Source organism: Oxyura jamaicensis, chromosome 3 (genome assembly GCF_011077185.1).
Source record: "Oxyura jamaicensis isolate SHBP4307 breed ruddy duck chromosome 3, BPBGC_Ojam_1.0, whole genome shotgun sequence".
Classification (NCBI taxonomy): Eukaryota; Metazoa; Chordata; class Aves; order Anseriformes; family Anatidae; genus Oxyura; species Oxyura jamaicensis.
The window spans coordinates 30,694,139-30,716,637 of NC_048895.1; the positions used below are offsets into that span (position 1 = coordinate 30,694,139).

At 37.5% G+C, this 22,499-nt stretch overlaps 1 long non-coding RNA gene across 1 annotated transcript; it reads right to left on the reverse strand.

Moving 5' to 3' along the window:
* Positions 1 to 1,034: 1,034 nt before the first annotated feature.
* On the reverse strand, positions 1,035 to 1,768 carry LOC118163517. Its single transcript, XR_004749089.1, has 3 exons — positions 1,572 to 1,768; positions 1,209 to 1,406; positions 1,035 to 1,175 (listed from the first exon to the last, which is right to left on the reverse strand). It is a non-coding gene; the product is annotated as an uncharacterized LOC118163517 (long non-coding RNA).
* Between the last annotated feature and the right edge of the window lie 20,731 nt (positions 1,769 to 22,499).

Genomic DNA, 22,499 nt, shown 5'->3' on the forward strand with positions numbered 1-22,499 from the left:
TTTCTATTTTGGAATTTCTAGTGACTTGCAAAGATTGCAGTTCTAACCTTAGCTACCAAAGTTATTTAGTATGCTAAAGTCACCTCCGAAATTTCTTGACTGCACATACACACACACACACAAACAACAAAACAAAAACAAACAAACAAAAAAAAGCCACCTCAAAGGCCATAACGCAGAAATCTTGTTTCTAACTTTGGCTGAAAGTAACAATGTTGGTCGTGTCTTTGTGGGCTCAATGTGCTGTTTGGTTGTTGCAGAAAAAGAGGATTCCTTACTGTTCCAGCTATGATTACATGTTCAGATACTATCTTGATGGCTTTAGGAGACATCCATGTGTGCAGTGGGGTGCGACTGGTTGACACAAAATAATTTTTTTTCCAATCTGTTCCATGGTGACAGTAATTCAGACAAGAAGATGATTTTGTGTTCTACTGTTACCTTCTACCTATCCAATAATTTGAAGATAATACAATGGATATTTTCAAAGATTTTTCTTCATACATATATATATATTTGTAAATTCAGTAAATGAAATATAATTGCTCATTTCAAAAAAATCTGCTGTGCACAGAATTATTTACTCTACAAAAATGTTGTCTCTGGCATTTTTAAAAAGATGTATTTATATGTAAATGTTATTTTTCATGTATATGTATGTCATTTCTATAAATATGAGTTATGACTTTGGCATGTACTGAACACCTCTGACACCCAGTTCTTGGCAGAGGGTGCTCAGAAGAACCCTAAAAACTCAACATTTATCTGGGTTGGCTAAACAGAATTTTCTTTTACACCAAAGAACAATATGTGTCTTGGAAGGACAGAATAATTTAGGTTATTGAATTACCTGCCCCTGTCCTCAGTTTTGGTAAACTGCAATGAGATTTCTAGGGAAAAAAATATTCCCAAAGAACTATGAAATAAAAAAAGACATGTCTTTTCCACTGTCAGTAATGTGGTTCAGCTAAGGGCTGAGCACTCTCTAAAAGGTGTTGAGTGTTTTCAAATCCTTACAGGTTTTAAACCTGTAAAAGAGATCTCTGGTAAAATTGCTTAGGAAATAGTTCCACCAATAAATGTCTAACTCCAAACCCAGCTATCAGTATTTTAACATTTTAAAACAAATGTTGTTAGGGATTTTTTATTGAATGACAGAATACTTCACATTTTCCCTGAATATTTCCCTGGATATTTCAATATTTCACTGTGGGGTCCTTGCATTTTGCAAATGTGAGTAATAAACAAACAAATGCATTCAGTGAAGTGGAATGATATAACAGCAGTCAGCCTTTCCAATTGCTTCCCCTGATTTATGGTTGTTACATCAGATTTATCAGAATGACTCATCTCTAATCCAGACTTTTTAGGCTGTGAAGAGATCCTCAGCCACATTCTTTGGATACCTGAAATAAAGTCATATGATAAAGATTGATCGGCAGCACACTGAAAGCTTTACACTTCATTTTCTTTTTCTAGGGAGCTGACATACATTTTGAACAAACACAGAATCTTTGCTACCCCGTGCATGTAAAGTATGTCAAGAAAGAGGTATAATTATCCAAGATTACCTTTTGTTAGCTGTTGAAGAAATGAAATTCCATGCACCTCCACTCACCAACACCTCAAGGCCCTCAGTAATGAAAAAACCTGCAAGATTCAATTGTGTTCCAGTGGATCTTCATCTGCAGATTGACACGCAGGAAATTGATGCCGCTTGTACTCTACATCCGGGTTACCATCCTGCAAGACAAAGTTCAAGGAATACTGGGGAATCAAGGTGGTTGAGATGCTTTGATGGCTCTCAACACTTCTTTCACATTCCAGTCCCAAAGTAGACAAACAGTACTAGAATTCTATTTCTAGTACTAATGACATTCTACTAGAATACACATCAAATACTTCTCTTTTAAAGTAAGTAGCGTGCAGGTATTTGAAGAACTGGTATCAAAGTGAAAAGACTTGGCAGCCTTCTCCAACCAGAAAGGCTGGAATCTATCCTATTAGGTGTGGCACAGAGTTTTTGCCTGTACCCAGAGCATCAGGAACAGCTGAGAAGTGATCAGGAAGCACCTAGTGTGTGTTCTCCAAACAACATCCTGGCTGCCTTCCATGCATATGGGGAGCTCAGTCAAATCTCATTGGTTTTAGCTAACAGCTAACAAGAAATTTCCTCACAATGTGAGGAATTCACATCAGTGGCCAAGTGAAGACAGCTAGGATTAACCAGATGTCCACCAACCCAAATAAATCCACTCATCAGGATTTTGCAGAGGGTATAGACACTTTAATTTGCCTATTCAACAAATTGTGTCTTTATGATATAACTAGTTAGTTTCCACACAGCAATTCCATCACCAGCGCTGTCTCTTGTAAATAATGTAAACACCTATTGTGTAAATTACTGATTGTTATTTTGCAAACAAAACCCTGGAAGACATGTTTAGGAATCACCTTGCAGCTGCTGCCAGAAGATTGCTATTAAGATGTACTAAACCAGTGAGAGAGCAAGCTGCTGGCAACGATTTATTTTACCTCAGGGCATTTTGGACAACTCAGTCTTCTATTAAATACTGAGCATGAGCCATCAAAACAGATGCTGTCTGGCAGATATGTCTCACTGCAGTACTGTTCCAGGACTCACCTACTTAATAAGCATCTTCTATCAGACAATTTTTACAGCAGGTAACCAAATCTATTTTAAATGAGATGAGAGCAAGAGATTTAACCCACCCAACAACTCCAGTAGATTATTCTCATGCACATTGTACTCATATGTTTTATGAATTATACCGAAACAAATCTTTACACCTCACCTATCTCAGCTACACTGTTCTAGCTAGTATCTTGTTCCATAACAAATATTAGATAATTTTTCATCACCAACCAAACAACTCAACTCAACAACATGAATTAAGAACTTTTTTCTTACTTGATATTCTAACTTGCACAGCAGGATATAAAAAGCTCTCAAGTTGTCTGCATTTCTCTATACAGTCACATCAGTTGTCTCACCTTACTCACCCACTAGTGAATGAATTCTTACAGTCTTCCATTACCACTTCTACTACTATTATCATTTCCATGAGTAAGAAGCAGATCTTGTCAGGACTAAACACCATTTCATAAACCCTATCTACATTTAATTAAATGACACTGCCATCCCAAACAGCTTACAGAGTAGTTTAATTGCACTTCAGAATATATTGATAGAAGGGACAATGTCTAGATTTGGTCCTTTTGTTCCCTGGGAAGAGAGATAGACATTAAGATCCATTGCTTCTGTGCTATGGTGTCAAGCTTAAACAGAGCATTTTTTCAGCAGGCAATGAGAGGCTTGCCACCACCACCTTGTCCATACCATGACATCAAAAAGACCTGAGGTCTTTTTTCACTTGCTTTCATTTATGGAAATGCCCTCCTCAAGGTAGGTAGAGGGTATTGGTTATCTTTTTCTTTTGTTTTGCTTGTGTGGCTGCCATGCTCCTACAACTGATGCTGTGACAGTCCCAAAGTCAGTGCAGTGTCATCTTGATGAGGATGAGATGAATCCCTGCAGAGTCCAGGAAGCTTCAGCTGTGCGCAATTGCATTTGATGGGACTCCTGGGGTGATGTTCTGGCTTTGAATGCTCTGACACAGTGCTGACACAACACTGTCAACACATGCAGGGTGCAAAACTTTCGGGCTGGCAGGAACAGGCTGCAGCAATCCAAAATGTACCCACCCTGAACTTCATGAAAAAGGACACAATAGAAATTTTCAAGGCTGTCATTGGTGATGGGACAGCAGTATTCATACCATCTTCAACTCAGTCAAAATCAAACACTGCTATGTAGCCCTTTTTCTCCCCCCAGACATGCCCAAGTCATCATGCTGTTCTTGTTGAAGTTTCTCAAGACAGGCAATTTAACATTCAGAACAGTGATATACAAAAATAGACTCTATAGCATAACCTGAAGAAAAAAATGCAAATCAGACATTGTCTTTCATATGGAAAAAAAAAAAAAAAAAAAAAAAGTGATGATTCTGATTGAGTGATTGATTGAATGATTACTTTATAATGATACTTTATATGCCGTGCTTGTTAATTTAACGACTTGTTTACAATAGGCACTTATAGGTAACATTATAAATACATAATGCATCAAGAGTGATTGTATTTTGCTGCATAATGCAGAGAGGGATATTGTACTGCCAAAATGGGTAGTTATATGTATTTTATCAGACTACCATTTCATTAGCTAGATGAGGCTTGGCCACTGGACATAAGAGCTTGTACTTATTACTCTAACTGTGGCACTCAAAAAAACCAAAGTTCATTGTAAGATAAAAGGAAACACCTCCTTAAATCTTGGCTCTCTTGCATATATTCATTTGTGCTCCTGCACATTATTGTTGCCAGAGGTATATCTTCTCTGATAATGGTGATAATAGGAGCCAGCTATGACTAGCAAGCTATTTTGCTTGATGTATTAGCACTTCCATTTTAGAATAATCCTACTAGCATGATTCTGTAGTATTTACAATTTTTATAAGTACCGATTATATTTTCAAAGTCAAAGTGGGATAAAATTAGTGCATTGTACCCAGTTGTTGCTGCTTTCTATAGTAGTCAGCCATACATATTGAACAATGCCATACAAATGTAATTTTGAGAGGTAAGAGCTTGATTCTTTAAAAAAACACTTACATAGGCAGTATGAGCTCTTGCTGAGGATCTTCACCATGTGAATATTGTGCACACAGTCTAGTTAATAAAGAAAACCTGAGTTACACACATACACAGGGGCCTATAGGTGGAGTTCTGGCAAATGAGCATTTTTTTCACCACTGAAGTCCATTAGCAGCCAAGAAAACCATATCTCATCAAACCATTTGCACATTCTTCTTCATCTCAGGGAATAATATCTGTGTATCTAATTTGCTAATGTCGATAGGTGAGTACTTTTGGCTACAGTGAGTGGGATTTGGGAAGAGAGGTTTCTGTAAGGCTTGCAGTTCCATATGGGAATGATGGATGACTTTCAGCAGCAAAGATTTTCTAACAAATGACATTCCAAAACAGAGCCTTATAAAGTACTCATAGCTAATGCCAATAATTTTCTCTTTGCCAGTTTAAATATCCTTCTGAGTCTCTCATACCCTTACTGGTACAGTACCAAAATTAGCAAGCTAATGTCACCACTCCTTGTAGATAAACACATGTGTAGAGTGTCAGGCATAAGGAGGAGATTACAGAACACATATTTCTAAGTGCCACTTATGAATGCAACACATGTAGCTCATGGAGTTGTTGACTTCACCTAAAGAGGAAAGCAAGACTTGCTACCACAGTGGATTATGTCATTAGCCAAACTGGAAAGTAATCATTCCTTACAGCTGCCAGAGCCTGTCTCTGCCCTGGAGCTCCTGTTTTGCTGAAGAATAATATTATTTCTAAATTAATATAAATATTGTGAGAGTTAAAGTTCAAAAAGACATGTGTGACATACACATTTTATGCATACATCTTTTGCAGATTGTTGAACAAGGACAGGAGTAAAAGTAAGAGAACAGAAGAGAAGCAGAAGAACTCAGTTTTGGCCAGGCTAGATCAAAGCTTAAGATAAAGCATGATCAAAAGAGATGATAGGCAGATAAATTGAAATGCAGCAATGATGCAAGGAAACATTCCATGAAAGGAAATGCAAGTTTGCAAAACTCTAGCATAAAAATATTTCAAATAGAGCTGTCTGCAATTTTTTCTTCAGATTTGGTTTGGCTATTCTTTTTTCCTAAAGGCCAAAGGACCATTTTTGCTTAAAGTTTTTAACAAGATGAGGTGCTTGTCATAGAGGGGAATGTAGAAAGTGAGAGGTCGGAAAGGAGCAGTGCTTTGTGGGAAAAGGGTAAAGGATGTAACCTTTGTAGGGATTAGGAGATCTGATCCAGGGTTTGCTAAAGGCAGAGGAGAAAAAAAAAACAAACAGCTGTTTTGCTGCATGCCTTTGCAGCTGAGTCAGGCTAAAGCTTTGGAGAAGGACAAGCATCAGAGGGGAAAAAGCAGGCGCACAAGTTCCATCTGGGTAAGTGACTGGGTGCAAGATAAATATCAGGAAGGGATGTGGATAAAAATTGTGTCAGTGACACTCTGCTAAGCTGTGTCTACACTGTGTGCAAGAGACCTAGAGAAGGAACACAGGAAGGTTGATATCTCAGACCAAATGCCCTGTGGGGGGAGGAGCTGATGTGGCTGGGAGTAAGGACAGAGTGAGAGGAAAAGGTAGAGGGGAGGTAAAGTAAGAGCCAAAGGGAGAAGTGATGGAGCAGGACAAGGGGACAGTCTGTGGAGGGACAACAAGATGGCCAATCCACTAGCTACCAAGAGCAACACAGTGGCATCCACACCCTACAATAAGCCCCGCGTGTGTGTAGCACAAGTGCAAAAAGCCATGCCATAATGGGTTTAAAGAGGCTAAGATGGCAACAACAGGCATGATTTGTGAGGAGGAGGGTCTATTCACTCCAAGCTCTGTGAGGAGAATTCTGAAAGATTTTGAGTACAACAGAGGTGAGGAAAAGCTATTGGGGATTTTCCATGAAATGTTCAGTGCCTTGACACTTCCACCCCTAAAGCAAAGTGTAAAGCTCATCCCTCTGAACACTTCTCAGCTTCACTCAGAAGCTTGCAGGGGTAACATCCATTTCACTGTTTCTTGGACAGCAACAGGTGGGAAACAGTGGAGCAAAACCACAATTCCTCTTCCTCTTCAGACTTTTCGCTCTATGCTGGAAGTGAAAAGACTTGTGTTTTTCTTATATTGTGTTAGAATCATAGAAATATTTAGGTTGGAAAAGACCCTTAAGATCATCAAGTCCAACCATCACCTTACACTGCTAAGTCCACCTCTAAACCATGTCCCTATGCACCACATCCATGCATCTCTTCAATAACTCCAGGGATGACAATTCTACCACCTCCATGGGAAACCTATTCCAATGCCTAACTACCCTTTCCATGAATAAATTCTTCCTGATATCCAATCTAGTCCTCCCCTGGAGCAACTTGAGTCCATTGCTTTTCATCCTATCAATGGTCACAGGAGAAAAGAGACTGACATCCTCCTCACTGCAACCTCTTTTCAGGTAGTTACAGAGTGATGAGGTCTCCTCTCAGTGTCCTTCAGATTAAACAGTCACAGTTCCCTCAGCTGCTCCTCATATGTCTTGATAGAATCATAGAATCATTTATGTTGGAAAAGACCTTTAAAACCTCAAGTAATAGCAGTTCATTGTTTCTGCTTAACTTTTAGCAGGCAAAGAAAAGGATTATCTGAAATCTCAGGTCCATTATTAACTGGAGGTGCTCCAGTCCTTACTTCTTGACAGACGGAACAATACAATTTCTTCTGTCAATAGGTTTCTTTAAACCCAAGTGAATCGTGTCACAAAATTGACTTTTTTTTTTTTTTTTTTTTTTTTTGGTGAAGTACACTTTGTATCCACTTCATCTGAAATGCTCTATAGGCTAACAGCGTAACAACTTTTGTAGAAAAATTTTGGATTCTTTGAGCCTGACTTATGATCAAAATCATATTAAATGGCACAGGAAGTTCAGACCAAGTATTTGTATTTACTGTGCTTGATTACAGATCTGTAGGAGATAAAAATTCTTCTTACTCCTTACTTATAAGCCATACTTTTGTTCAGAAGGTAGATGTTTGCAGATGAGAATACAGGTGAGATGTTCTCATAAAAATGGAAGGGGCAGCACACAGATGGTATGACATCAACTCAACCCTTTTACCCTTTAACTTAAAGGCATACTGAAAATACATTTTGACGTACATAATCTGACAGGTGTGTTTAATGGCAGAAATGTTTAATACTTAGACAATCTGATTTGGTGCAAAGACGTGGTTTTCAGTTTATACCTATATTTAACCATGTCTATATACAGACATCTGTGTTTAGTAATTCTCCATGCATTTCTCAAGGATCCTAGTCCTTTCATAAAACTGCAGACATGTTTACAGAAATGAATTTCTGCTTCTGCTGCAGGTGTAGCCAATATAATTTTGGGTTTGGTTTGGGACATCCCACTTACAAAATGCTTTGTGTTTCCTGCAGAATCCAATATAAAAAAACTAGTCTCCTCATCTCTGGTGTTCATAAACTTCACACAAGCACCTCTGTAATCTGCGTAAAACCTTTTCTACACAGTAATGTAAAATTTATTAAAAATACTTTTTCCCCTCCCCCCCCCCATTCTTGACATGTAGAGCCACATCAGTTTTTTAAAAGCAGCAAAATTATTTGAAAGCCCTAATCACATTTTTAAACAAGGCAGATGAAGATGCAGCTTACCTGTCACTGAGCCAGACCTGAACTCTATTTACATTGCCCTGCAAACTAATGCAATGGGTAAGAGTGACAGAACACCATGTTTATTTTATTTTCAGCTGCAGTTGTTTGAAGCTTCTCAGAAACACCAACAATACTGCAGATGCAATACTGCAGATGGAGTGGTTTGTTGTGTGCAGATGAAGTGGGCAAAAAATGCATAGAGAATGCAACTCATATGTGTAGTTTCTCACACTTAAACCATTACATGTGCATGACTCATTTCCCTGTAGCCAGTATACTTATCAAATATACATAGAACTGGTTTCCTTCTGTACCATGGAGAAATCAGTACTTTGGGGCTTGTTGTCATGTAAAATAATTATAGTTTTCCTTGGATGAATAACACAAAATAGTTCTCAGAGTGTTCTCATAATTTAGAAGAAGTTTTAGGCAAATGATAAAGCTGTACTTCAAGATTAATTTTATTTTATTTTACCAGTCATTATGATTACTTATAATTAGGACAGAATTTAGGGAAAAAAAAAAAAAAAAGCCAACTTAAATTTTGACTTCCTATAGCCTAATGGAAAGAGTTTAGCTTTTGCTGTAACATATAAGGTTAAGTGAGTATTAGCAAAGGGGAACTGAGGAAGATATGATAATGGACAAGTACTAACCTGGTAAAGCATGTATTTAAAATTACTATGTGTTTTATCACATATTTCCTCTAGAAAAACAACCTACTACATAAGAAAAGGTTAACTGATAAAACGACTAACACATGATTTCTACATGTGAAATTTGATAATATTTAACAAGTATGTCAATCCAAGCCATTATCACTATTTAATACATAGTCAGGGATGATACTACAAGAAGTTCTGCCTATATTTAGTTTTGGTTAGCCATTTTATTTTATTTTATTTTTTTTTTGCCAATAGGCAATACATGTTTAAAAGTATGTCATTTATATTTAAGATACATTAATGCATTTTAGAGTAATTTCTGTGTCAGTGAAATTATTGCCTGGCCCCCCCCCCCCCCCATTGCTGTCACATAGAACTATAACCAGTGCTTACATGGAAAAGTAATATTAGGAAACACATTAAAGATGATTTATCAGCTGGAAATAGGAAAGAGAGCCAAAAGCAGGTGATGAACTCCTGAGAACCACTGCATTAAGCTGAGACAGAAAAGGCTGTTCCATTATTTCAACTGACCTGAAATATATAATCAATTGGGACCAACTTCCATTCTCATTCACTCTAGTCTAATTACATATTATTTAAATAGCATTACTCCTGATTTCTACTTACGCAAGTGATCATCAGAATTTGGCTTTTATTTGGCCCCGTGGAAAACATGATAAAAGAGCCTTGCAGAAACCACAGCTCGCTAAAGCTCCAGGTATGCACTGCTGTTGCTCTATTGCAGAGGCAAGGTTTTATCTTATAGGCTTTACTGTTTGTAAATGGAGCAATGTGTTCTTCAGCAGAGTTGTTCACTCAGACAGGTAGGATTTAGAGCTAAAAGGTAAAACAAACAAACCCGCATATCTCCAAAATTTAAAAATCAGATGAGGGACCAGAAAACAAACTGGATGAGATTTTCAGTGCTGCTTTAATGTGCTCAAGGAGAAGATGCTGCTTAACAAGTAGTCTGCCAAATCCTGTATCAGCTGCAGTTTCCAGATAGAAGTAAAATGCAGTCCCATGTAGAGCACATTATGGTATCTAATCTGGCAGTCACAATAGGTGATTGATGCAAGATTCTCTCCCAGCAGAAAAAGTATTTGACACAGGAGGTTACTTAGCAACATTTAGACATAGGACTAAAATGACAATAGGATAGAGGTTTAATAAGGGACCAAAGAGGACCAAATTTCAAGACTGACCACAGTAATGGGAGGAAGTGCAAATGGCATCTTTCCACATGATCAAGGCTCCCACAGGGAAGGGGAAGGATAGCCCAAATCTTTTTGGACTCCAGTTGGATTTGGTCAGCAATGGCAGTAATGGGTACCTGTGCACACCCTACATCCCAGCTATGGTGAGCCATCTCCACCATCATCCTTTTCATCCACTTCCAGGTAATCCCTGGGGTTGGTGGCAGAGGCACACTGTGTTCACCCTGCACCATGTCAAAATCCCACGTCCCTCATAGAATTTCCTTTCCTGGGAGTCTAGTGGTTAGGATCATGCCAGTTGGTTAACCCAGCACTTCCCACTTCTGTAACCTGTAGCTCACCAGTGAATGCAAATATACACTCACACAGTGATTAACCCTGGGAGAGGAGATAAAAGATATACAAAAAGAATATCTTTTAATAATTCCACTTGTCAGAAAGGAAATGTGGGCATTCGTCTGCTACATTCAGTGGCAAATCTGCTGAGCAAAGGGCTTCCTTCACACTCTGGTATTCACTGGTCCCAGTCTGACCTCAGTTACACAGATGGCACAAGACTGGAACACCATTACAATCAATCATTTTAAAAGGAGGAAAACCACAAATGCTGTCCTTCGTGGACTGTTTTGCACTGTATGCTGTGTAGCACCACAGCTTAATGGTCATTCATCTTTTTGGTAGAAAAGTACAAAATGGCCTCCCAAAAGGTAACAAAGCATCACCTAAAGAAAAGATTTTCCAAAAGCTACAAGGAAAAAAACAGCTACTCTCAGGGTTAGGGCTCAGCATTAGAAAGCTTATACCCAGTGAGGTATACTGTGTCTCTTACCAGCACGTGATTCCTACTCGGTAACCAAATTTAAATGCAAACTTTATAATGTGTCCTCAACTTCAGCAGTTTAAACAGGCAGTTTAAAAATCTGCTTTGCTTACTTGATGTGTTTGAACAATCATGCTGGAAAAAAAAAAAAAAAAAAAAAAAAAAAAAAAAAACTTTTCACTTGAATAAGCAGCTGATCATTTTTCTGAAGTAAATATACAAGGAACTTGAACTCAAAAGGAGCTGTATGTGGTAATCAGTGCATTAGTCAGTGTAATGAGAAAATCATCTCTGTTTTCTGGAAGAATTAGACGATTGCATGATAGTGGTATTATACTTTTTATCAGCACTAAAACATCAACAAGGCACGTGTACCGGGGACACAAGAGTTGTTCCCTCACACATGCGGGCAGCGCCTGGCATGCCATGGCTCTTTACGCTCCTGGAACATCTCTCAAGTCAATTTGTCGGCCTCATTTTCCGACGCTGTGACTATTTATCTCACATGACTAGGTCTATAGAAAGGTCCCCAAAGAGGAGAGGCCACCGCGCTGCCCGCAGAGCGCCGAGGTCGGCTGGTGGGCCAGCTCCCTGCAACAGTGCCCTCATCGCCGCGACGTGGCTGAGCTGCCGGACAAGCCTGGAGTGAAAAGGTCTGGTTTACCTAGGGGACCCACTCCTCCTCCTCCCCATTTTTATACTACTGTGGGGTTAATAGCTATGTCGTGTGGGGTCAGGGAAGACATCTGTGTCTCAGATAATATGCTTACGGTGATTACCACACATAATTGACTGACCTTCCCTCATTCTTTTCCTGCTGCAGGCCATGGCTGATAGGGTGAGATGCTCCAGAGGAGTTTATTTTCCATCACACACTATTGTGCTGCTGAGCAAATATTTTAGCAAGCTTTGAATGAATCACCTTTCAAGCTTTGGGTTTGACAGTTAAAATATGAAGGCTGTGACCAATCTAATAATATTAGATTTTAAATCTGCTTTGGGAGAAAACATGAGAAAATCCTACTTAAAATCCATTTATAGATACCTCATAAAATCCAGTTTTGAGTGCTGAAGTTAATGTAAATTTTCAAGAATTCTTGTTCTTTCTTTTGCCCTCTCTGCAGGCTTCATCTTCTCACCTCACCTGGAACATTTTAAGCTCTTGAGTGGGTTTGTCTCAAAAAGTATCTGCAAGCCAGGGTGCAATAAATAAATAAATAACCATACATTGCAGGAGCCAAGCTTCCAAATGGGAAATGCTGAGGTCTAATTTAAGATCCTTCTTTCAAGAGATCACATCAGAAACCCTTCTAGTTCATGGGGCTATATGACAGGAATACAAGACCATGCTGAACTGTTCTGCTTAAGCATGTATTTCATTTTATATTTGACACAAAATGAAACGAAGAAACAAACAAACCAACAACAAAACCACCATTCGACCACAAAGTAACATTCTTATATTTAAAGAAAAGCAAAATTTACTTTTATTTTGAATATGCACATACAAAATGTATGGGATAAATATAACAGGTGGGATTTTTTTTTTTTCCAATACTGCCAAAGGAAAGCTTCATTTATACCATTAAGATTTTAACTTTCTAATAGTGTTTTAATCGGACTCTGTTTTATCTATGTAACAATTAGTCTATCAATCCATGCATAATATACTCCCACAGGAAACAACCTTTTAAAAATATAGGTATATCCCAGGTTAGACTGTGAGTGTAGTTTTGTATCAGAAATATTAATCTCTATCAGGGAAACAACTCAGTCCACAAAATTGTCTACAGACACACACACATCAACACAGACAAACACATATGCACACCTACCTTATCCTTCCTTTTAAAACCTTTTTTTCACATGGGAAATAATATTTACCATGCACCACCAGAGAGTATGTATGGCCTGTACTCCGGATTTCAAACTACAGCAATTTCTCTGCGACCTAATGGGTGGAATGATATGATACATTGAACAAATACATCTGTTCTTATTCCTGCAGCTGAAAGCTAACATTTGTGCAAATGAATGTTCCACCACTATAGCCAAGAAGTGTTTTCAACCCCAGTAGTTCCTCCACTTTAATTTGTCCAACAACATAATCTATATTCCTAGCTGCCATTTGTCGAAATCCATTTGGAACTGCCATCGTCTTTCAAACATTTAATATAATCCATCCACCCTCCAAAATGCAGCAACTGCTTAACAAGGAAAAATATACATATTCTAAATGTATGGGTGATCTTTAGACAAATCTCAGCATCACTTCATAATTATATACTACAAGTTTTAATTAACTAAAGCTCTGAAAATCATAATGCCTTATTAAAATGCAATTAATCCTTTGATTAAAAAACAAAAAGCACAAGTATTTACAACAAAAACACAAGTAGAATAATTACAAATATCATGTACCCATTTCTTTTATTTGGGTGTCACTTATGATGTCTCACGTTCCCTTCATTAATTCAAATACACACATTATCTCAAATCCACAGCAGACTGAGTGACAGTGGCCACCAAACACACAGCACTATATCCTATTGATTTCTGCAAATCCTGAACAATGCCATTTGCATGCTTGTTTCTGTAATAATAAAGATATGCCATTCAGAATTAAAGCACCGGCCAGACTAGTGGCAACTAATTGTGTTGTGTGTAATGAGTGCAATTTCAATTTGATATAACCCTCAGCTTTTCTTACAGCACTCGCTAAGTACTTTCAAGTCTTTGTGGGGAAATAATTGATTTTTTTGTGCTGTGGGCACAAGAAAATTATTATGATCTTTTGAATAATGCCAAAGAAAGGACCATGAATGATTTAAATTGGTATATGAAGAAGGCTTCACTGTGGATTGCAGTTTGACTGACATCCTACTAATGTAGTATCTAGATTAGCAATTTTTAAGGAGGCAGCTAATATAAAACTGGTAAAACGGAAAACATTGCTAACAGGGATTTTGTATTTGTTATTCAGCAAGGAATAACAATATGGGGATTTAAGGCACGTCAGACAAACACTATACTATTACATAATTGCCCTTGCTCTTTTCTTTTATGGCACGTGTATTGAAGGGTATGTTTCAATTGACAAATTACACATTTAAAATATGTAGATACAATGGTACAGTAGTAGGTTATCACAGCAGCTAAAGTCCACTGGATATGTTGGTCTGTAACCACCATGTACAAAACCTTTTGTTTTGTCTGATTGTGACAGAAAGGTTAGTAAACTTCCAAAAATTATTCTCCCCAAGAATTGAGATAATTGCCTTTCCCTCTAAAGGAAGGAAATCTTTTTCTTAAACTGCTGCTCATAACAGGACATCATCCTGCCCATTATACCCTCACTCCTTAAGTTTTGTTTAAGAATGAAAAGTCAGAAACAGGTCTAAGCTATCTAAACCAGGACACCAAGCCAAATTCAACCAAATATCCTCCTGTACATGACTAATTGTAGATTGTTTCAACCCAAAATTGATCTGTTTCTCCTTTCTTTTTCTTCTTAAATGACAAATGCATTTTATGTAGCAAAAGTGCTGAATAAATAAGGATATTAGACACATTCCACCTTAAAATGTAGACCTTCTAAATCTTATTCTTCAGAGGAGGGAATGTTGTTAATTTAGTTGGTCATAACTAAATAGTTTCTAATCTGGAGCAGGAGTCTGCTGAGAATATTGGACAGTTTAAAGGTTAATCACCATCGCCTGGTTACACAAGTGAGGCAGAACTAATTCCTCCAAAGGCAAATGGCTTGCAGTTTTATCAGCAGTGCAGATTAGAAGTGTTAATATACAGAATAGAATGGATGCTCAAGGGCCAGTTTTCCCTTATCGGCAAACTTTGCAACAGAACTCAGCTACTGCACAACCTCTGCACTTTCTATAATAAGGCCCCTCATTTTGCCTCTCGAGCAGAACTATCAAACAATCCTCCCAAAACCACTGCCACCAAAATCAGGGTATTACAGACCACAGCTAATTGGAAGATCACTATAATGAAGTAAAAGATAAAATACTTTGGCTGCTGGCCTAAAATGTGGATCAGCACAACATAGGAAGCTATCTGGCTATGTCACATTCTGGGAGATTTACATAAACAATAAACTCAAACCAACTGCCCCCCAAAATACATCTTTGTTTACAGTAAACGCGACCTAAAGCATTGGTTGTAAGAAGTGGAGGGATTTACATATTCAGTATTTTATTAATACAGCAGACTCTGCCACAGCTACACAAAACATATGCAACCTGACATGAATTTTTTACGTGTATGCTCTACAAGAAAAAAAAGTGGTAGGATGTGTAAGTACTATGTTATAAAATATTTACATATTTATGCTTCTCAGTGTATACTAGAATATATTTACTACTGCAGCACATCACAGCACACAGGCTCTTGCTTGACTTTACCAAGGCTGTTCTATGCTGCAGGTGTTTTTCCATCAGAAAAAGAAAGGAAAGGGGAAGATCCATCAGTGTCACATGTTATTTCCCAAATAAAACATGCTGACATAAAATCCTACCTAAAAAGACAAGAAAAAGAAAAGGTACTTTGTGTAAATGCGTCAAGGAGAAAAACGGGCAATTCTGTTCAACAAATAAGAAGAATAGTCAGTTCAGAGAAAAGTTGTATAAAATATTACAGTAATCATCTCTGTGTAAGAAATCTGGGGATAATGAGCCTACATTTTAAAAACACTGGGCCTGAACCTGCTCCTGCTGAATGAGTGGGGACTTCTGCCACTGACAACAGCAGGGTCCCGACAGGCTTTATAGCTTCTCTTAGAGTTTCAAGCAAAGTTATTTACGTTGTCTTGTCTGCACACCTACCAAGTCACCAGCATATAAAACATTTACCCCAACCATCCCGCTTCCCCACCCCACCTGGTCTCCAATTCAGAAAAGTATTTCATTTCTGGATAGCACTTACCTAAGTGCCATTCATATCTAAGTTCAGTTCAGGAGAAGGAAGGAGAATGCCCTAGACTGAAATGCTTTCTTAAATTAAAGAACTGATAATTTTAATGTGAAGCATGTAGCTCTTTAACCAACCGTAGAAAATCTGATTCCTTCTGAGGCTGCCACAGAGGAAGAACTTTTTTATAGAGAAAACTTTTCCTTGGCCTCGGGTCCCTAGAGGATGTGCACCATGTATCTCTGTTATGCTCTGCCAGGGAAGCAGCGAAAGTAACACAACAAAAGAGAAGTAGAATCTAGACCACTCCATCTTAAATATTACCTGCTACAATAAATATGCTTGAAACTGGAATTGAAGAACTGAGACCTCGCTAGGTAATGACAGAAAATACTGTCTCATACACATATACATTTTGATTATCCTTAAGAATAATATATTTATATACATGAAAATATAACCCCAAGCATGTTAAGTGTAACACAAGCAGAATGGAGAAAAGCATTTGCGGTCAAGTACAGAGTGTGTCTTTTTTTTTTTTTTTTTTTTTTTTTTAGAATTTAAAAATGCACTTGTCTAATCTTGCATTCAGTCATCACTAACTGTCACGATAGAAAATATATCCTCAAATGCCTTGCTGTCATCAGACACTATTGGTTTCTCCCCTCCTCTTCCCAAAGCTTGGTTTAACTGTTGAGAGTTACAGTATCACCTGAATGTCTACAACTGTGCAGAGGCTACAAGGTGCACAGCTCCACCAGTCAAGGAGCCATCTATCCATGAGTCAAAGTTGACAATCTTGATCCCTCAAGGCACGTCAGCTCTTCTTCACTGACACAGAATCACACACACAAAAAAGGAGATGGTTTCTGTAGCAAGGATCATAACTATTTAAGGGAGAAAAAATCTTTTCAAATAATAGAGTGGAGACACTGCAGACTGCTCATGAAATACCCTTTCACAAATAAACCACAGCTGAAGTTTGTCTCTGGTCTTGTGGTGTAAATGGATGTAGGTGCTTTGCAGAGATCTAATCACAAGATGAAATTGAATACAGCTTCATCACCAAGTTGATTAGATAAAAACATTCATAGCTACTGCCATGGGCACAGTCAGAAACCGTTAAGGACTCTAAAGGACTTGCAGATCAAGAATGTTGATACTAAAAGCTTGGAAAATGTCATTAAAAGTGAACACTAACGATGAGCATTGACAATCCCCCTCTCTCGTGGATCTCACCCCATCAGATTTTACCAGCTACAGAGTGGCTCTAGCACCCTCTCACAGGTTGGTTAAAAAGTTTCTCCAGCATTTTTGGTGCTTTGTTCAGGTAACAAAGACATTTGCCATCATTCCATAGAATGATTCTATTGCTCCCAGAAATTAAGATTATATGCCTTATTCTGACTGAATAAATCTTATTAAAATCTCATCTCTGGGAAAATTAGCTGTTTGATCAGATGATGCCAGTAAAGGTTTGTAAGTTATCAGGTACCGGGAGCAATCTGTTGATCAAATAAGACATAACCTGGGGGACACAAGAAACATACTGATAGGTAACAGAACATCTCCCATCCTTCAAAACTCACACATAAAGACTTAAAAACAAAACAAAACAAACAAACAAAAAAAAAAACACAACCAAACCAAAAAAAAAAAAAACAAGCAAAAACCAACAACAATTAAAAAACAAACAAACAAACAAAGAAACAAAAAACTTGTTAGTGAAAATGGACTATCATCTGAGAAATATTTGTGGTTATCTTACAGTATTCCTCAGTATTCAAACACAATGAAAACAACACAAATTCATAAATTCATGTTTGGCAGGTTTCTTCTGCAGCTTTTCAAATAAACCTTAATTTTTCTGTCTTTCTAATGCAAGGAAAAAAATTACAACATGGGATAAAAGCACAGGCTATAGAGGAAGGTATCTGTTGACCACATTCATCTGTATCTTCTTTCTGCTCGTCTATGTTTGTGGACAACATTGCCTCATTTGTGGTTAGTGATGCTGTTCATCAAGCACTAACATAGCTCTGGAGGGAATAATCATGTCCTGGCAGGAGGTTGTCCGAAATGACCCATTAGAGTTTTTCTGTCTTCAACATTTCCCGCTACAGGATTCTTGGAAACCAATGATTTGAACCTAGTGATTCAGAACAGCAGGAGATATGGCTGGTTACAGTAGGCACAGAAAATAAAGGATTCACTCTGTCTAGCCACGTAGGTCCTTATACAAGCCCCATCATCAGAATACTTGAGTGCCTTTATTGTTTGCAAGCACTTACAGTCAGGAAGATTTGCTGTATATATGTTTGCATTAGGTCAGTGGCTTGTTTTGCATATTCACCACATGGAAATGCAAATGACTGACATTGTCTCAGAAAGTTAATCTATATCATTATAAATAAAAGATGGATTGTATTGAAAAAGAAAAAAGAAAAGGAAATGTTTGAAAAATCAAGAAAGACAGATATAGAAATTTATTGAAGTCTGGGGCTGAGAGCAATTTAACTGGATTTTGCCACTGAACAGGTATGTCATTTCATGTTTGTCTGCTCCTTGCCAGGGTTCAAAAATGTCCACGGGCTTCTGTCAGATATTCTCTTTTTATTCAAACCTGAATAATTCAAAGACAATCGCCTTTCTTTGCCTCCAGCACACTGCCTGAACAGTTTGAGTATCTCCTCATTCAGCCCATAGGCTACTCTTTTATCAACAGTTTATTAGTGCCCTACCCTGCCAAAACCCACTCTTTTTTTTTTTTTTTTTTTTAATTATGTGTGTCTCAGAGCATAATGCCTGCATTTATATTTTAAAGAAAATGTGGTCTTATTTTGAACACAGTCTCACTTCTCATCATATAGTTGTAAATCACCAGAGCTATTTTATTCCTGGGGAGGCAAAGAAAGAGTCCCTAATGACACTTTTTGCCACAAAATCCAGGTGCCCAGCTCCCATTAGGTATCAGTTAGTAGATACTGTAAGGTTACAAAGCCCCAAGGGAAGACTGGGCAAGAGTACAGAACTGATATACAGAGAGAGTTCTAAAATTATTGGAAGCTACACCCATTTCAGGAATTCTTCAGCCACAAATAGCTGAGAGCAGGGAGAATACTTAGGGGGAGGAATCAGATATGTGAGCTCTGTTCTCTACTTTTCCCCACATACCCACTTATGGCTATTGTTGGAGTCAGGATATTGGACTACACTGACCTTTGTTCTGAACCAGTATGCCTCTTATGTTCTTATTATGTTCTTATGTTAAGCAGGAAAAGAATTTAGCCTCTGGATAACACCCAGTTGTGCTTGAATTCAGCAGCAAAATTCCTTTTCTCTTTACTGTTTTTGATTTAGGAAATTAATTGCCAAAAAAATAAAAAGTATATAAAAGAAGAAGAAATGTGAGCACCAGTATTTGAAGCTGTGCTGGCATCAGACATAAGAGACTGATTTGTTATCATTAAGAACTTAGCATGATTTCTTTATCTAAATGGATGGGGATTTTTTTTTTCATCCTCAAAAACATGTCAGCCAACCTGTGCTAAAAATTCAGATGAGATACAGCATTATGAAGGCATTTGAAACAGTATCCTCCCATCCCCCAAGAAAGAATTCAGTAACAGTAATTCCTCAGTCTGAAATTCTGTGAGATTTTAAGCAGAATAGTTCTATTCATGGCCTTGCAACCTTCTTCAGAACTCTAATGGTTTCTAAGGTCTTTAGATCCAGACTCTGAGCTCATCCAGCTGTTGGCAATTTTGTTGTGAGTTTTACAGTGGTATTGTTGGTCTATAATATTTCTTTAAATTATGTAATTTTATAAAAACACAATTTTGATGTTATTTGTCCAGATGGAGCCTCAGACCCTTCTTCAGTCAAACTATTTGGAGAAACATAATGAGTTACAGAAATATGTTGAATCTCTCAGTGATAATCAAGTTTGATTTTTTCACTGCCTACAACAAATTCCAGTTAACAGATGCTAAATGGAAAAATAGGAATTTATGTATATCTGGAAGCCAAGATGCTGAAGAGCAAAAAAAAAAAAAAAAAAAAAAAAAAAAGGTGAAGGATCTAGATAAAGACTGCAAATAAAAACTGGGATATACTGAAAGCAATAAGAAAGGGGTCAGGAAGCCATACAGAAGGTTTTAAAAATATACAGATTAACAACAACTACATAGATCTAATTGCAAGACTGGGATTTTTGGAATACAAGTTTCCAACCATATGTTAATATGGACATGCAGGTATCTCCTTTCACCAGAAACACATCAGGAAATTTATCTCCTTCCCAAATCACAGATTGAAGCTGGAAAGCAACCATTCATAGTTGCTAATTTAAGTGGAACTATCAAAGCTGAAGTGAATTCATACAAAACAATGTGTAATAACAGCAAAGTGAAAGAGTCTTAATTCTAAGTGTTTCTGATCTTAGCATAGGAATAAGAAAATTAGAACAAGATGAATATTAAAATTTAGACTGTCTGTACATCAAGAGGTAAAACATCTCAGAAAAGCTCCTCTGTGCATATCAACCTTTTATTCTTAGGTATTTTAATTTATACAAACAGTAGTCAGATAAATATATATGTGGAGCTCAAAAAGCTACAGTACTTCACAATATCACATCTAATGAGGGATTCAGGGATTTTTTTTTTTTTTTTTTTTACCAGCTCTGTTCCTGTGCACAATTTCTTTATGCCTTATTTGTTATAAAAATATTGGTTAATGAACCATGAATAACTAGACATTTTTCATTGTATATCTGAGACTGAACTGTCTTTTTAGGTTTGTTTTCATTTCCCATTTTCCATGTATCTTAACTTTCAAAATGCATGCTTACATCATTACAGTTCATTCATTTACTGAATTGTATTTACATAATTATTTATTCACACCTTAATCATTAGAAGGCCAGAAATTTAATATATTAAATTTGAGACTAAAGTTTCACAGAAACTTCAAACACGAATGAAACTGATATGCTCTGTTTCAAGGCATTTCTAACTTTAAGTCCAACAGTAGGACTGTTCAACTGCTCCTATTCACATAGAGAATCACAGAATCACAGAATCATCCAGGTTGGAAGAGACCTTCAAGATCATCTAGTCCAACCTCTGACCTAACATTAACAAGTCCTCCACTAAGCTCTAAATCCAAACGTCTCTTACAGACCTCCAGGGATGGTGACTGAACCACTTCCCTGGGCACCCTATTCCAATGCCTAACAACCCTTTCAGTAAAGAAGTGCCTCCTAATATCCAGCCTAAACCTCCCCTGGCACAACTCTGGCCCATTCCCTCTTGTCCTGTCCCCAGGCACGTAGGAGAATAGACCAGCTCCCACCTCGCTACAGCCTCCTTTAAGGTACCTGTAGAGTGTGATAAGGTTACCCCTGAGTACATTCTGAACTGGAGATGGTGGTGGATATTGTTCAAGTTTTTGGAAGTCCAGTACATCTGTCACCTCTTCCATCAGAGACTATACAAAATGTAACATTTATTGGAACAAATTTATCTGATTTATGGAAAACCCATGGACAAAAATATAAAAAATATTAAGTTTGGAAAAGTTCACCTGTCTTTTTATTTCATTATTTTTATTTTTAAAGAAATGCAATGTTAAAATAAGACCATATCTATCTACTTTATTCCAGTTAATGTCCCATTAATTTAACAACACCCCCAAACAGAATTATCAGTATTGTCTGGCACTATAAACTATGGTCAGAATTGGAATGACCTTTTTTACGTGAGAGAGATGATAGAGTGATACCAAATAGAGGAGGTGGAATTTACAATCAAAATGGATACAACTGCTACTGTAAAATAATTTTTTTTTTTTTTTTTTTTTTTTTGTAGAATATAATGAAAATGAGAAGGCCTATTCAGCAGGCATTCATGGTGAATGTCACTAAGGTACAAGTTGGAGCAATAGCTCTTTTTCTTTGTGGGAGTTCTCACAGACATTTTAAAAGTACCTGCCCCATGTTTCACATCTAAGAGGTAAGAGCAAAATTCAATATTTTGTGAAGCACTGCTCACATCCAGCTACATTTTCATTCCAGCTGTGAGAGTGGAATGCTTTACCTGGCACCAGGATGGGGATTGTACATGAATAACAGCTCACTGAACATCTCATAATTGAGGAAGACTTATTTGTTATGGAAGGGAATCAGAAGCATGGCATGGCTTGCCCTTTGTCAAAAATGTTGAGCCTTTTGCTATTTGTGTTTGCAGCCTGGTTATGTGGTTAGATTTTAAGCTTGTGGAGGGAGAAAAGGAAAACTGAATGATATTTTTGTAATCATTCCTAGTCCTAAAATTCAAGTTCCTCTTAGCTCCATGTTGCAAGTCCTTCTCTCAAGCACAAACTTTGAAACCGTTGTGTATGCCTTCATCATCTCTAATTCAAAGTAGCCTACCCAGTCAGAAACTGAAATTGTTGCAGTGTGAGAGGTTTACAAAACAGCTTGTTTCACTGGGGTCTATAGCCACCAACTGGTCTCCTG